This window comes from Apium graveolens, chromosome 3 (genome assembly GCF_009905375.1).
Source record: "Apium graveolens cultivar Ventura chromosome 3, ASM990537v1, whole genome shotgun sequence".
In the NCBI taxonomy this organism is placed as follows: Eukaryota; Viridiplantae; Streptophyta; class Magnoliopsida; order Apiales; family Apiaceae; genus Apium; species Apium graveolens.
This window is the reverse complement of record NC_133649.1, coordinates 62,734,138-62,739,471: the sequence shown is the minus strand read 5'-3', so window position 1 is coordinate 62,739,471 and position 5,334 is coordinate 62,734,138.

Below are 5,334 nucleotides of genomic sequence, written 5' to 3'. Positions count from 1 at the left end.
AGTGACCAAGCGCGGAGTGGCGCGGTATACAGTTATATGGTCTCTGTGACCATTGACTTTCGGACTTGCACGGAAATGGGCAACCATCGTGTAATGTCTTGATAAGCCCAAAGGTGGCTAGGTTTGTATTCCTTCTACTAGTAGAGAAAATTTCTTATTTGGCTGATCACCGATACGTGGTTTATTCCAGTATAGTCCCTTTCCTCCACTTTGGATAAATTGTTGTGAAACCTACAGCAGAAGGCCGACAAGGCTAAGTTTTAATAAGGATGTTGATGAATCTATATCACATCCATTTGAGAATCTTGGTTCAAGCATCATATTGAGATTTTGAGATGAAATGAGTACGAGAATAAAAATGATTAAACTGATATATTTAAAGTTGAGTTTATCATAAAATTGACAAGCATATAAACTTTTAGAAACCTTGGCTATACAATGCTTAATGGTTGTTTTTCCCTAAATGATCATATTTAAATAATGGATATCTATATCTTGCTGAGCGTTAGTGCTCACTCTTGCTTTTATAAATATCATATCACAACAGATTACCAGCATGGCCCGAACCAGGACGACTGCCCGAAAACGGATAGGGGACGCACGTGAGTTCCGTAGACTGTTCGTCCGCTAGCCACCTCAGGTAGACGAGTAGAGATAGTTTCCTTTTGAGTACTTGATCCAAGACTATTTGTGACCCGAGCCAGTCTCATGTAGAGCTGTTCTCGGCGTCCACCCTTTTGAGATAATTTCCTTTGATCTGTAATAACTTAAATACTTTAACGTTAATTTATTAATGTCTTTGAGCATATAACCTGTGTGTGTGTGAGTTTGGTTAAAAGGTCGAGTAATGAGGTGACAAGAGGATTAATTATTTATTAGACAATATTAAGTGATCGTAACAACCCGAATTCCCGACCTTGAATTTGGGGGTGTTACAGAAATGGTATCAGAGCCCTAGGTAATAAGTCTCAGAAACGTTAGGTGAATCAACTGAATCAATGAACTAGAACTCACATAGAGTTCGTAGTCGAGCTACGAGGGTAGCACTGACATTAAGAACCCTTAGGGGTGATTTAAGTATCCAAGGATAGTAATGTGTGTATTAAATGACTTGTAGATACCCGATGTGTTAGACCCTGAGGCTGTAGAGGCGTACGAGAGAGAGCATGATGATGCCCTTTTAGTTGAGGCCGAGGTAGCTGACCCTGCCCCCACTGTAGGCTTGGAGGTATTCGAGTACCCGGAGACTGACCCTGAGGAGGATCCAGAGGAGGACCCCACTGAGCTATACATTGAGATAGCCCCTCCTGAGGATATTCCATACGGCAGCACGGAGGTTCCATCTCCAGAGATGATGAGGGTGGATGTGCATCAGAGGTCGATAGAGCGTTTGTTAGATCGGCTCTCAGCAGCCCGGACTCGAGTCGCTGAGCTCGAGATCGAGACGGGAGTAGCAGATTTGATGGATAGGATGATAGCTCTGCAGGCCAGAGTCACTGCACTGATTGAGAAGTTAGAGGCAGAGCTAGGGGCAGCCACCCCAGTGAGGACACCCACCCCGCCCCCTGTACCAGTTAGTCCCACACGGACTGAGACCGACGATGGCATGGACCCTATTCTTGATGGTGTGGCAGCGACTCCTGCAAATTCCCCACTTCCACCACCCATACCAGTCATATGCCTAGCAGATCACGATTGGGTGGTAGGTCGCCATGCTACAGATCTGACAGCGGCCGAGGCCCGTATTGCCGAGCTAAGGGACCAGCTTTCCATCGAGCGGCACATGAGGATAGAGGCCCGAGGAAGTTGAGGATACCTCAGCGCCCGACGGGTGCGCAGGAACATTCGCCGCATAGAGCAGAGGACCCTCGGATGATTCACCGCTTATCCCCACAGCGTGACTTGGTGAGTAGGCGCGAGGTTATCAGGGTTGTGGTCCACGCTATGAGGCGGATTCGTGATGTTGCTCGTGGCTAGTAGACAATGTTAGTAGTTGGTTGTTGTTCCTCAGCGATGGTACTTAGTTATTTTGTGATAGTTGTTTTGGGTTGTTATCTTTGATAGTGCCACCCGCTTAGGATTATTGTATTAAGGCAGATTGTACTTTTATTATTCAGTATGTTGTACCCAGACCTGGCATATGGCCAAATTATGTATAATTATCGTGTTGATTAGTTGCGATTTCTAGATTGTGATTTAATCTTCTTTCATACCTGCATAACTATATACTGTCATAACAAATCAGGAAGCATGAGGATTGGCAAATGAAAACAACCTAAATAAGTTTATGTAACAGGAAAATGCCGCCAAGGAGAATAGTAACAAGAACTCGCCCGGCTGCATCTGGCGGCCACGGCAGTAATAATGAACAAGGGCATCGAGCACAGACCCCACCATTAAGAATTAACGAAGAACGAAATGAGTATGATGATGAGGACTATGAAGAGTCAGAGGCTGAAGATACTCAGGGGATGGAAGTGCTAGTGAACCCTATGGAGCAGTTTGTAGAATTTCTGAGGCAAAATCTGCAACAACAACGACCACCCCAGCAACCCCAGCAGGCCATGGCTAATGCGTTTAAATCTTTCAAGTCGGTCAAGCCCCCAGAGTTTCACGGTGTTGCTGACCTAGTTCAGGCCAGGGCTTGGCTGAAAGAGGTAGAAAAGACCTTTGAGCGAATTGGCACTGAGGAAGCCCACAAGACTAATTTTGCCACTTATCTCTTAAAGGGTGAGGCTAACTATTGGTGGGAAGCCAAGAAAAATATGGAGCCCCAAGGGATTGTTACTTGGGAAAGATTCACTGAGTTGTTTTTAAGGAAGTATTTCCCGAAGTTTATGGAGATACAGATGCAGCGAAAGTTCCTAGAGCTGAAACAAGAGAATATGAGCGTAGCGGATCACAGAATTGTCGAGGTTTATGCCACAGCTGGTGGGCACCGAAGAGCAAAAGGCTGAGAGATTTCAACAGGGATTGAAGCAGTGGATTCAGAACAAGCTGGCAATTCTGGAGATAACTGACTATGCCACCCAAGTGCAGAAGGCCACTATAGCTGAAGCAGGGAGTGAAATGAGCCAAGAAAATGAAGCAAACTAAGAAACAAAAGTTTGATGGTCGAAGCAGGAGTGTGGGAGGGGAGAGCTTCCCTAGTAAGTTTGTCAGGGGGACGGCCTTCCAACCCAACCGCAGTACAGGATTCGGGGGATCAGGGAGTGTGAGTGTGGCCCGGAGTGGGAACCAAACGGGTATGCCTTATCATAGCCAACCACGACCTCCTCTGCCAGAATGCAAGAGCTGTGGTAAGAGGCATTCTGGGCAATGTATGCAGAAATCGGTGACATGCTTTAAATGTGGTAAGGTAGGGCACTATGCCACAGCTTGTAACCAGGAAGCGGCTAAGTGTTTTCAGTGCGGAAAGACATGACACATGAAGAAGGACTGCCCTGCGGCAACCCCAGCTAGCTCGAGGGGTAATGTAGCTGCATCTAACAGAGTGTCGACTGCCAGGACCTTTAATATGACTGTGAAAGATGCCGTAAGGAACACCAATGTTATAGCAGGTACGCTCCTCCTAAACTCCAATCCCGCCAATGTGCTATTTGATTCTGGAGCTACTAAGTCTTTCGTATCTAAGGAATTTGCTGAAAAATTGAACTTAAAAGTGGAACCTTTGAAAGAATCTTTGCAAGTGGAAATAGCTAATCAAGAGATTATCCCAGTAAATCAAGTTTATGCTAACTGCAACCTAGAATTAGGTGGAGTAAGATACCCAGTAGATTTAATTCCCTTTCAATTAGGGGAGTTTGATGTGATATTAAGAATGGATTGGCTATCTAGAAACCATGCCCAGATTGATTGCGAGGGGAAGAAAGTAAAATTGAAAACACCTAGTGGTAAGAGTATAATAATTAAGGGGCAACGGCAAACCAAGAAATTTCTAACTATGGTGCAGACCAAGAGACTTTTAAGGCAAGGATGTGAAGCCTACTTGGCTCACGTGGTGGATACCAAATGAGAAACCCCTGAGATCCACACCATACCTGTAGTTAATGAGTTTGAGGATGTATTTCCCAAGGATCTTCCCGGACTACCCCCGGATCGGGAGATAGAATTTGCCATTGATTTAGCTCCCGGCACGACACCAGTATCAAAGGCCCCATATCGTTTGGCCCCCGTCGAAGTGAAAGAGTTGGCTGATCAACTGCAAGATCTATTGGATAAAGGAATGATTAGACCGAGCGTGTCCCCGTGGGGTGCACCCGTATTATTTGTGAAGAAGAAGGACGGCAGCATGAGACTGTGCATCGATTATCGAGAGCTGAACAAGCTGACCATTAAAAACAAGTACTCATTGCCAAGAATAGATGACCTCTTTGACCAACTAAAGGATGCAACGTGTTTTTCCAAGATTGACCTTAGGGCAGGTTATCACCAACTTAAGATCAAACCGGAAGATATACCTAAGACTGTATTTCGCACTAGGTACGGACATTATGAGTTCCTAGTTATGTCATTTGGTTTGACTAACGCGCCCGCGACTTTCATGGATCTGATGAACAGAGTCTTTAAGAAGTATCTGGATGAATGCGTGATAGGCTTCATCGATGATATTCTAATTTACTCTAGATCGGAGGAGGAACATGCAGAACACCTCAGGATAGTATTGGAAATCTTACGGAAAGAAAAATTGTATGCCAAATTCTCAAAGTGTGAATTTTGGTTGAAAGAAGTCCAGTTTTTGGGTCATGTGATTAGTAAGGAATGAATTCTCGTAGACCCTGCAAAGATAGAAGCTGTCGCTAATTGGGATCAACCAACCACGCCCAAGAAGCTTTATTGGACTGGTCGGGTATTATCGAAGGTTTGTAAAGGATTTCGCCAAGATAGCAGGCCCGTTGACTAGACTTACTCGGAAAACAGAAAAGTTTGTTTGGACAGAGAAATGTGAGGAGAGTTTCCAAGAATTGAAGAAAAGGTTGGTATCGGCCCCAGTGATGGCCCTACCAGACGATAAAGGGAACTTTATGATTTTTAGTGATGCGTCCCATGAGGGTTTGGGATGCGTGCTGATGTAGCACGGTAAGGTGATTGCCTATGCATCCAGGAAATTAAAGGAATATGAAGTGAGGTACCCCACCCATGACTTAGAATTAGCCGCCATAGTGTTTGCCCTTAAGATGTGGAGACATTGCCTATACGGAGAAAAGTGTGAGATTTATACTGACCACAAGAGTCTTAAATATATCTTCACCCAGAATGAGCTAAACATGAGGCAGAGAAGGTGGTTAGAATTGATTAAGGACTACGACTGCAAAATTCTTTATCACCCGGGGA